This window comes from Gorilla gorilla, chromosome 7 (assembly GCF_029281585.2).
Source record: "Gorilla gorilla gorilla isolate KB3781 chromosome 7, NHGRI_mGorGor1-v2.1_pri, whole genome shotgun sequence".
In the NCBI taxonomy this organism is placed as follows: domain Eukaryota; kingdom Metazoa; phylum Chordata; class Mammalia; order Primates; family Hominidae; genus Gorilla; species Gorilla gorilla.
Window position 1 is genome coordinate 140,059,439 of NC_073231.2, and position 13,062 is coordinate 140,072,500.

Genomic DNA, 13,062 nt, shown 5'->3' on the forward strand with positions numbered 1-13,062 from the left:
TCCTCAGCCCACACCACAGAGCAAGTTCCCCAGGCACTGAGTCAACTCCTACTTAGGGTTCCTCATCATCAGCTTAGACTATGGGACCACACCTCCCTCCTCTCTTTGGTACGCGTGCATACACACACACACACACACACACACACACACACACACACAGACACTCACTCACAGAAGTAAAACAATTGCCATGTCCTGTGTTTCTCATAATTATCTTCAAAGTTGCCTTTGCAATGGCTCTCCAGCCTTTTCTGCAAAGCAGGGTTGATGTTCACTGGATCTGCATGGACATTCATGGTGAAACTGTGGAGACAAGTCTCAGACTGCATGGGGCACCTGTCATCCATGGTGATCTTGGCCAATTTGCCTCTCAGTCTCCTAGTTTCTTTGTTGATGAAATGGGCATGATAATAATAGTACCCATCACAGAGGGTGTTTTAAGGATTAAGTGAGGAAATATATGCAAAGCTCTAACAGCAGTTTCTCATCCATAATTATAAATATTGGCTATTATTTTTCTTATTGTCCCCAGCTATGGATCCTCAGCCAAAACTCTGAAGCAGCAGGAAATAACCCATTAAATACCATGTTTCATTCAGATGTCCCCCAGTTCAATCACCTCATCTTCCAATGAGGAAACAGAGACCCAGAGGCACTGGGAAACAAATCCAACCCTGACTGGTGTTTCCCCTTCTCAGTGTCCACAACATTCATTACCCAAAATATATACTCTGGAAAATGATTGCATTTGGTGTAGCATTTGATTACAGAGTGTCTAATCCTTTTCTCTACAATACATGACGAATAAGAGTTTTCCTATTTCCTAAGAATTAAAGCTTAGAGTCAAGAACAAGGAAGCACTAATTACCCCCACATTCTAAGGAGGGCTGTAAGCAATTAGGCCTGGACTTCTCTCCCAGGGGTTACTAAGAAGTATAAGAATCTTCCCTATAAGAGCCTTCAAACATCCCACCCCTTCTTATCATGGTATAAAAGAGAGGAAAAATGAAAGGGCAGGAATAATTGGCCTTGCAGATGCAGTTACTAGATAAAATACAAGGCACACAGTTAAATTTAAATTTCAGATCAACAGGAATAACTTTTCTTACTATAAGTATGTTCCAAATACTGCATAGGACATAATTATACTAAAAACTTATTACTTGATTATTGGAAATTTCCATTCACCTGGTTGTCGTATATTTTTATTTGTTAAATCTGGCAACCTTAGTAGGAAGAGCAGTGTTTGTGATAAGAGTGAACTCTGTCCCCTCTGAGATGGCCAGAATAACACTGAGCACCCCTCAGAGGACACCACCTGCACTCCTCAGAGACCACTATCTTTGAGAAAATTGCCAAGAACAGGTCAAACCACACCAAACCAGAGAATAACAAGGAATGTCTCTTCACTGTTATCACATGGCCAGTTGCAAAATAGAGTTCCTGCCTTCTCTAGCTCCAGAGAAGCTGGACTAAGATAAGGAGGAGAAAGGAGATGTGTGTGTGTCTCATTTGGGGACAAAGCAGATTATGATCATCTCACCCCGCCCCCCTCTCTCTCAACTCCAAAATGGAGGAGAAATGACAGTGCAGATCTCATGATCACACATCTCTTCCCATTTCAGGTCACTCAACACGAAGTTTAAAAATATACTTCAGATTAAAGCTTTAACCTAGAGCACACTTTTAATAATTAAAAAGGGAATGTATTAGTCCATTCCCACACTGCTAATAAAGACATACCCAAGACTGGGTAATTTATAAAGGAAAAGTTTAATTGACTCACAGTTCCACATGGCTGGGGAGGCCTCATAATTATGGCAGAAGACGAAGGAGAAGAAAAGTCTCGAATTACATGGTGGCAGGCAAGAGAGCATGTGTGGGTGAACTGCCTTTATAAAACCATCAGATCTCATGGGACTTATTCATTACCATGAGAGCAGTATGGGGGAAACTGCCCCCATGATTCAATTATCTCCACCTGGCCCTACCCTTGACTTGAGGGGATTATTACAATTCAAGGTGAGATTTGGGTGGTGACACAGCCAAACCATATCAAGGACAGAACTTCTGCTTTCAGAAAGATGAAGTAGATATATTCTATCCTATTCTTCCCTAAGTACAAACAGAAATCCTGGATATGGCATATAAAAAAAAAAAAAGAAGACTAAAAAGTGGAGAGAGGAAGGCAGACCAGCTAGGAGCCTCGGGACCTGAGAATGATGCCATGATGAGTTCTCTATTTCATGTTTGTTTGGTTGGTTGGTTTTGCCTCTTATATCTCAGACTGTATACTGGAGAGGCCAGCAACTCAGAAATACCACTGACTCAGGCAAAAAAAAAAAAAAAAAGCCACAAGGAAAGCTTGCTCTTTCTAGCCAAATGATCAAAAAATGGGCAGCCTGGCAAGGTAGAAGGCTTTCAGACAATAATTTCTCCACTCTAGCCAAACACCACTTTTCTGGTAACCCCACCAGCAAAGAAAGGTAAAGTGGAGAACATAGACCTCACCCTTGCTGGGCTATAACAAGATGCCCAACTCCCTTGTTGGGGTACATTCAGGGATGGTTGAGTCAGGAATCAAGCCTTTCATCACTACTCAGCAATAAGGAGGCCTCTCTCCATTCTCCCTCACCTTCTCTCTCCTCCTCTGAGGTATCAGTGTGGTCCACATGGGGAGGCTGGACTTCCACCCCGACTAGATAACAAGAAGCTTCTCCCCCTGTCTACCATCATGGTGTCAGAGAAGGCCTCATGAGATGGGAGAACTTTAATACTACTCATGGGTGCTGAGGCAAGCACTCCACTGACAGAGTCAGGAGAGGCCATGTGGGGAGTGGTAAGAAAGTCCCCTGATGGGAGACAGAACTCCCACACCTACCCAGCAGTTACAAAGAGCACTTTCCACCCACAAATGTCAATGGAGTCTGAACAGAGAAGTTGTAATTCAACCCCACCTGGAAGTAATTAGGTGGCTCCACACTTAACCCATCAGACTAGTTTCAGGATGTGCCTGCTAAAATAGAAGCAATAAATAACATGCGTATAAGAGTCATAACATAATACCCGAATTGTCCTGGTTTCAACTGAAAATGACTCATCATACCAAGAATGAAGAAGATCTCAAACTGGGCAGAAAAATAGAGATGAACACTGAGATGACAATGATGTTAGGATTATCTGACAAGAACCATTATAATGAGCAATTATGAACACATTTGAAACAAATGTTAAAATGGAAAGCTTTAGCACATAATAAAAAGGTTAAGCACACAAACAGAAGACATAAAGAGGAACCAGACAGAAATATTAGAACTGATAAATAAATAAGGGATAAAGGAAGTTCTCTAAGCAGAAATAAAATGATAAAAGAAGGAACCTTGGAAGATTAGGAAGAAAGAACAAACAGAGGAAAAATATGAGTAAATACAATAGACTGTCTTTCTCTTCTTGAGTTGTCTCAATTACGTTTGATGATTTAAGCAAAAATTTTAACACTGTGTGATGTAGTTCTCAGTGTATATGGATTATAGCATAAGTGACGGAAGGTAAAGAGACATACAGGGAGGTAATATCTTTCCGCAGTTCATTTAAACTAGTGAAGTGTTCATACCAGTAGGTTGTGAAAAATTGTATATATGCAGTGTTATACCTAGAACAACCATAAAAACAGCTAATAAAATATATAGATATTCACAATAGCAAAGATATGGAATCAACCTACATGCCCATTGATGGTAGACTGGATAAAGAAAATGTGATACATATATACCATGGAATACTATGCAGCCATAAAAATGAGATCTTGTCCTTTGCAGGGACATGGATGGAGCTAGTGGCTATTATGCTTAGGAAACTAAAACAAGAACAGAAAACCAAATACTGCATGTTCTCACTTATAAGTGGGAGCTAAATGATGAGAACATATGGATACATGGGGGGAAAAACACTGCGGCCTTTTGGCAGGGAAGGGTGGGAGAAAGGAGAGGATCAGAAAAAAAAACAACTAATGGTACTAGGCTTAATACCTAGGTGATGAAGCAATCTGTTCAACAAACCCCACGAAACAAGTTTACCTATGTAACAAACCTGCACTTGTACCCCTGAGCTTAAAATAACAGTTAAAAATAAATGAATAATTCTATTTCAGTTAAAAAATAGATAAATAAAAATGGAATTACCAAAAGCGTTCAAGTAACTCACATAGGCATAAAAAAAGAAAACAGAGAAGCAAAAAACAGAACAAATGGGGCATGGGGAGCATACTTAAGCCTTAACATATTAATGATTACATAAAATGTAAAATGTTGAATTACTCCAATTAATACATAAAAACTGGAAGAGCAGATAAGAAAAAACATGACTAAACTTATGCTGTCTACAGGAAATCATTTCAAATATAATGATACACATAGGTTGAAAGTAAAAAAATGGAAAAAGGTATAATACAGAAACTATATTAGTCTGTTCTCACACTTCTATGAAGAAATACCTGAGACAGGGTAATTTATAAGAAAAGAGGTTTAAGTGACTCACAGCTCCACATGGCTAAGGAAGACTCAGAAAACTTACAATCATAGTGGAAGGCACCTCTTCACAAGGTGGCAGGAGAGAGAATGAATACTGAGTGAATGGGGAAGCCCCTTATAAAACCATCAGATCTCATGAGAACTCACTCACTATCATGAGAACAGCATGGGGAAACCACCCCCATGATTTAATTATCTCCACTGGGTCCTGCCCTTGACATGTGGGGATTATTACAATGAAAGGTGAGTTTTGGGTGGGGACACAGAGCCAAACCATATCATTCCACCCCTGGCCTCTCCCATATCTCATGTCCTCACATTTCAAAACACAATCATGCCTTTCCAACAGCCCCCTCAAAGTCTTATTTCAGCATTAACCCAAAAGTCAAGAGTCCAATGTTGCTTCTGCCTATAAGCCTATAAAATCAAAACCAAGTTAGTCACTTCCTAGATACAATGGGGTTATAGTCATTGCTTAAATACACCCATTCCAAATGGGAGAAATTGGCCAAAACAAAGGGGATACAGAGCCCATGCAAGTTTGAAATCCAATAGGGCAGTCATTTAAACCTTAAAGTTCCAAAATAATTTTATTTGACTCCATGTCTCACATCCAGAGCACACTGATGCAAGAGGTGGGCCCCCAGGGCTTTGGGCAGCTCTGCCCCTGTGGCTCTGCAGGGTACAGCCTCCCTGCAGGCTGCTTTCATGGGCTGGCATTGATAATCTGTGGCTTTTCCAGGTGCATGGTGCAAGCTGTTGGTGGATCTACAATTCTGGGGTCTGAAGAATGATGGCCCTCTTCTCACAGTGCCACTAGGCAGTGCCCCCCTGGGGACTCTGTGTGGGGGTTCCAACCCCACATTTCCCTTCCACACTGCTCTAGCAGAGGTTCTCCATGAGGACTCCACCCTTGCAGCAGACTTCTGTCTGGACATCCAGGCATTGCCATACATCTGCTGAAATCTAGGTGGAGGTTCCCAAAACTCAATTCTTGTCTTCTGTGCATCCCCAGGCCCAACACCACATAGAAGTTGTCAAGGCTTGGGGCTTGCACCCTCTGAAGCAATGGCCTGAGCCATACTTTGACCCCTTTTAGCCATGGCTGGAGCTGAAGCAGCTCGGATGCAGGGTACCATGTCCTGAGATTACATAGAGCAGGGGGGCCCTGGGCCCAGTCCATGAAATCATTTTTCCCTCCTAGGCCTCCAGGCATGTGATGAAAGGGGCTGCCGTGAAGGTCTCTGACATGCCTTGGAGACATTTTCCCGATTGTCTTGGTGATTAACATTCAGCTCCTCATTACTTATTCAGATTTCTGCAGGAGGCTTGATTTTTTTTCCCAGAAAATGGGATTTTATTTTCTATTACATCATCAGCCTGGAAATTTTCTGAACTTTTATTCTCTGCTTCCTCTTGAATGCTTTGCTGCTTAAAAATTTCTTCCACTAAATACCCTAAATCATCTCTCTCAAGTTCAGAGTTCCACAGATCTCTTGGGCAGGAGCAAAATGCTGCCAGTCTCTTTGCATAACAAAAGTGACCTTTACTCCAGTTCCCAACAAGTTTCCCCTCTTCATCTGAGACCACGTCAGCCTGGACTTCATTGTCCATATGACTATCAGCATTTTGGTCAAAGCCATTCAATAAGTCTCTAGGAAGTTCAAAACTTTCCCACATTTTCCCATCTTCCTCTGAGCCTTCCAAGTGGTTCCAACCTCTGCCTGTTACCCAGTTCCAAAGTAACTTCCATATTTTGGGATATCTTTATAGAAGCAGCCTACTCCCAGTACCAATTTACTGTGTTAGTCCATTCTCATGCTGCTATTAAAAAATACCTGAGACTGGTTAATTTATAAGAAAAGAGGTTTAATTGACTCTCAGTTCCACATGGCTGGGGAGGCCTCAGTAAACTTATAATCATGGCGGAAGGCACTTCTTCATGCGGTGGCAGGGGAGAGAATGAGTGCTGAGTGAAGGTGGAAAGCTCCTTATAAAACCATGAGATCTCATGATAACTCACTCTCACAAGAACAGCATGGAGGAACCGCCCCCATGATAAAATTATCTCCACCTAGTCCTGCCCTTGACACATGGGGATTATAACAACTCAAAGTGAGATTTGGTTAGGGACACAGAGCCAAATAATATCAAACATTAATCAAAAAAGCAGAAGTAGCTATATTAATACTGCATAAAGTAGACTTTAGAAGCAAATTACCAGAGACAGAGAGGCATGCTTATGCAATGATAAAAGAGCCAATTAGCTAAGAAGACAGAGCAGCCCTAAATGTATATGCACCAAACCATAGAGTTTTAAAAAAAAGTAAAGTAAAAACTGATAGAAACGAACAGAGAAATACACAAATCTAAAATCATAGTTGAAGACTTCAACACTTCTCTCACAACAATCAAAAGAACAACTAGAGAAATTACCAAGAAAATAGAAAAAGTCAACCATACTGACAGGATATAATCACACTTGTAAAACATTCCACCCAACAACAGCAGAATACATTATCATCTCATGTGCCCACAGAACATATACCAAGATAGATGACATCATGCCGACAAAACAAACCTCAACAAATTTAAAAGAACTGAAATCATGTAAAATATGTTCTGTAACCAAAATAGAATCAAACTAGAAATCAAGAAAAGAAAAATAATAGAAAATGTTTCAAACACTTGGTATCTAAACGATACACTTCTAAATTATCCATGGATCAAAGAGGAAGTCTCAAGGGAATAAAAAATACATTGGACTGAATAAAAGTGAAAATACGACATGTTAAACTATAACATATGGATCCCAGAGCAGTACTGAGAGGAAAACTTATAGCACTACATGATATTCAAGGGGGAAAAGTCTCAGATCTATAATATAATCTCCCAACCCAAGAAATTGGAAAAACAAGAACAAAATCAAAGTTAGCAGAAGGAAGGAAATAATAAAGAGCAGAAAAACATAAAATTGAAAACAAAAACATAAGAAAATCAAGAAAACAAGATTTTTTAAAAAAGATCAATAAGTTTGGCAAAATTTTAGCAAGATTAACAAAGATAAAACAGAGAGAGAGGACACAATTTACCAAAACAAGGATATCACTGCATACCCTGAAGACAACAAAAGGATAATAAGCGAATATTATGAAAAAGCCTATACAAAAGATTTGATAACTTAGGTGAAATGAGCCAATTCCCTGGAAACAAGCCAACAAAGATTATTTGGTGTGAAGTAGATAATTTGAAGAGTCCTATGCCTCTTAAAGGAATTTAACTTGTAATCAAGGACTACTGAAAATAAATCTTCAGATCCAGTCGGTTTAACTAGAGAATTCTACCAGATATTACAAGAAGAACTAACATGAATTATACACAGTCTCTTCCAGAAAAATGGAGGAAAAGAGAACATGTCACTTGTTCTGTAAAGTCAGTATTGCATTATTACATTCATACCAAAATCAAACAACAATATCATAGGAATAGAAAACTACAAACCAATATACTGTATAAATATAGATAAAAAATTCTTAATAAAATGCTAATCATTGAATCTAGCAATATATAAAAGAAATTATATACCATGACCAAGGGAAATTTGTTTCAAGGATGGAAGGATAGTCCAATATATAAATATAAATTGATGCAGTTCATCATATTAAAAGGCTATAGAAGAATTTAATGATCACATCAATTGATGCAGAAAAGCTTTCACATAATTCAACACCAATTCATGATATTTAAAAAATTCCCAAAAAATAAGAATAAAGTTTCTCAGCTTGGTAAAGGATATCTACAAAAATGTACAACTAACACCATACTCAGTGGCTTAAGAATGAATGTTTTTCCTTTAAGACTGGGAATAAGGCAAGAACATTCACTCACACCAGTCTATTCAACATAGTGCTGAAAGTTTCAGCTTGTGCAACAAAGTAATAAAACAAAGTGAAAAGCATACAGATCAGAAAATAAATTGTTTCTATTTGCCAATGGCATAATTGTCTCTATAATTATGCTGAGAAATCTATAGTCTGCTGGAACAAATAATGAATTCGTTAAGTTCATGGAATGCAAGATCAATATACAAAAGTCAATAGTATTTCTATATACTAGCAATGAAATGTGGACACCATAATTAAAAATACAATACCATTTACAGGTGCTCAGAAAATAAAATTCTTTGGTGTCAATTTCACAAAACATGTATAGAATATTTATGTTGAAAACTACAGCACATTGATAAAAGAAATAAAAAAAAGAAGTAAATTTATGGAGATACATACAATATTCATGGATTGGAAGATTCCATGCAGTAAATGCATCAATTCCCTTCAAGTTGATATGCATGTTTAATACGATTCCTATTTTTAGCTGTTTTTAGCAGCTTCACTTATAATAGCCAGTGGAACAGAAGAGATAACCCAGAGATAGGCACACACAAATATGGCCAACTGATTTTTGATAAAGCAGCAAAAGCAATTCTATGGAAGAAAGACAGTGTTTGCAAAAAATGGTCTGGAAGACAATAAATAAATAAACCTCCACCTAGAAACACCCAAAACATCCCTCAATAAGTAAATGCCTAAACAAACTATGTTACATCCATATAATAGAATTATATGGAATTCTACCCATCAATGAACTATTAATACACACAACAAGTTGGATGGATCTTAAGAGCATTATGCTGAGTGGAAAAAAATCCCAAAAGGTCATATACAGTATGATTTCATTTACATAACAATTTTTGAAAGAATAAAATGTAAAGATGGAAAACAGATTCGTGGTTACCAGGGGTCAGGGATGGTAGCAAGTGAGAGTCAGTGTGATTATAAAGGAGTTCCATGAGGAAGATCTTTGTGGTGATAGTAAGAGTTCTCTGTCATTATTGTGGTTGTGGTTACACAAATTTATTTCTTATGAGACTTGAAGTCGTGGATAATTAAATTTTAGATTCCTCATTTTTAAATTAAAGGGTAAAGAAACTTTTCTCATAAAGTTTATCACCATTAAATATAATACCCAGGTCTCTCTGGCTTCCAAATCCATGTGCATTCAACATGTAATACAGGACTGGAAGTCACTGATTAATTATGAATACTTTAATCTTATTTGGGTATGTATGAGTTGGCTTAAGGAACATTGACCCATAGGTGCAGAAAACAGAACAGGTAAGTTTTGATTGCTGAAGGATGAAGCAGGAAAAAGTGAGCAGATATTTCTTAAGTGGGTTACTGCTCTGGCATTTTCTGGGCATAACTCAGTTTCTTATAGAAGTTCAGGCATGACCAGGAGAGGCAGTGATTTGGAACCAAGGCATGATAGATTCTATGTCAATAGCCTTAGCAAAAGTTGCTTTATAAGGTAGAAGGATCACTCCAGAGGCAAAGTCATAAGAATCAATAGTGCTGTTCTGTTCCATTAAGCAAATGCTTATTGATTACCTGCCTTATGTAATGGCATTGTGTGAGACCCTGGAGAAAACAAAGATGTGTGAGGCAGTGTCCCAGATTTCCAAGGATTCTCCCAGCCTAATGGGAAACAGATGAGCCAATGTGACTGCGAGTGTCAAGTTAGAGGAATCTTTGGGGAAAGATGGAACTTTGGGAAAGCGATGCTTGACATCATCTTAAAGTTCAGGCTATTTCTTGATGTGGTCTCCAAGGCAAGATTCATACACATTTACCTTCAAATTTTAACTAATTGAGAAATAGACATGGATATTACACTAGAATAGAAGCAAAAGAAGTGGTTGTTTGTTTTGTTAAAACTACATTGTGTAACTCAGCTTGAATCTATAGGCAAAATCACTCTGAACCTTGGAATGAACAGAAGGAGAGAATCAGATCTCAAGAGAAGACCACACACCTGGAGAAGCTCCAACTGCTTCACACCTGACAAGAATTAAGACCTCTAAGAAGAGAATGATCTAAAGTAACCATGAAGCTGATGTGTTACTCCCTCTCTGAATTCTGGGTTTCCTTTTTTTTTTTTTTTCAAATGATTAGGGAAAAATATGTGATTGGCACTTCTGAGGGCCCTAAAGACACTTAAGCTGTGTTAAAAGATTAGTACAAGTGAGCCACACATCCTCCTCAGGGAAAATCACATGGCACTATAAGACATCACAGCTTGCACAGGGAACTTCACGCTGTTTGAAATTACTGAGGTCTTATACATAAAGCAGGAAATTCGGTCTGCAATAAGGGTTTAAAGCTAAGTGTACCAGGAGGATGGATACTGGTGAGATGGGAAGACCATGGGGATGGATAATTCAGTGCTAGTTGTTAGCTTTCCCAGTCAGGAAACATAGCATGTTGGAGCTAGTGGAGTCAAGTGGCTCCTGAGGAGGGCTTAACAACTGGGAGAAAATATGATACCATGGGTATCTGAGATGATACCATGGAAGGGAAATCCTATCTGCTTAAGGGCTATGTTTGCTAGGCACACTCTCACCTTGTACTTCCTGTTCACAGAACAAAAACTAGACATGGGTCTAATAAATTTTGAATTAAAGAGATTTTTTCCTCAGAGGTAATCACTGCTAACATTCTCTATGAAAACCATTTTCCACTTTCTTTCTTTCCTGCTTGTCCAAAAGCAAATCTTACAAAAGAACCTCTTAAGAGTGGCATCTGTGGTGCAATCTGCCACTTAATCCCTTTCAGAATCATCAGCCCACTTGAAATTCATCTGCTCCTCTCAAAATCCCTGGGGGGCATCCACAATAGCTGGCATCATCAAGCACTTTTCTTTTCCAACTCAACGGTAAACTCACACTTTTCAAGGCAGTGACTTGACTTTGCCATGCCTTTTCATTTCTTTTGGCAGAATGTGAGTGTGAGTCCCAGCGCAGATGATCAGTGTGATCTTGGACAAGTCTCCAAAATTCAATGATCATTTGTTTCTTTATGTATAAGTTGGATATAAGAATGTCTAGAATTATGTGGAAGATTAGAAAATACAGTATTTATAAAACATCACTAAGGGTTTGGCACTAGTAGGTGCTCAGCAAATGTATCTGAAGAAAGGAAGCAACAGCCTCCTCATGCAGTGCTCCAATTACTGTGTAACAACATTTAGTAAAATAACTATCATTTTATTGTGCTCACAATTTTGTGGATTGGAATTTGGACAGACATAGTAGAGATGGTTTACCTCTATTTCACAATGACTGGGCCTCATCTGGGGTGATGCAAATGACTGTAGATGGCTGCAATGGCTCAGTCAGGTCTTATGTCTGTAGCCTCAATTCTTGCTTCCAACTGGGTTCCTTGGTCCTTTACCCATTGTGTCTGGAGGGACTGAAGTGACTCTTTCTTCACCCTTATGTCTGGGGTTATGACTGGGTTATCTAGAATATCTGGAATATCTGGAAGCTACCTAGGCATCTGTCTCTTTCCGCGTCGCCTCTCCATGTGGCTAGCTTGGGCTTCCTCACAGCATGGTGGTGTCAGCATAGTCAGCTATTTTACACTATGGCTCTCTTTTCCCAGAGTGAGCGTTACAAAAAGCCTGGATGTAAGTTGCCACATCCTACTGTCATCTGGCCTCAGAATACCAGAAGCTTCTATTGGTCAAGCATGTCGCTAGGGCCAACCTTAATTCAAGCAGAGAGGAATTAGATGCCACCCCTCAATTTGTGGAATACAAAGAATTTGCAGTCCTCTGTTTAGATGCTGAAGTTTAGAGCTATCCTTCTAGTCTCTATGGTACCCATCGCAAAATACTTTAAGATGTCCTTCAGTCTTACTGTTGGAATTTCTCTGGTCAGATTTATTCCTTGTCCTCTCTTCTCACTTCTTAAATTTATTATAAATCTTATGTTGCACACATTTCTTTCTATTATTGACATATTAGAGGCAAGTCAATATACATTATGCATTTATGGCCCTATAAAGGAAATAGAAAAGAAATGTCAATTCATCAAATACATTTTGCTTCTCAGAGAAACAGGGCCTTCATATAAAATGATGGTGGGGCATATGGGGCATGGAGGTGGGAGAGATTGTGGCAAAGAAGTTAAATCACCCAGCTCAGATCATAGAGCATGTTAGCAGCCCAGCTTAAATAAGGACAGTAATAGCCTAAACTTTTTATCTGCCTAATTTTCTGCTATCTGTGCCTTCTGCCTCATTCTCAGATATTTGTATCCCACTGGAAAAGTTTATCTCATTTATGAAAAGGTCCCAAGTTATCTCCAGTAAGTATTTGACTAGATTTAATTATGTCCCCTCCCTCTTTGTTTTTTTTCAACCATGTATTAATTAAACCATAATTACCAAGTCCCAACCATATATCAACCTCAGTTCTAGGCACTAGGGTACACCAGGAAGTAAGAGACAAAGTCCCTGCTTTCATGGATTATTTATAATGAAATAATAATAATAATAGAGCGCTTGGAAAAGTGATGGCAGGTCACACACACACAAAAATCAATTTAATGTGGATGTAATAACAAAAAAGCTTAGAAGATTTGCAAACTATAAGAAATTTACATTCTTATTGTTTTCTAGGTCTTGCTCCATAT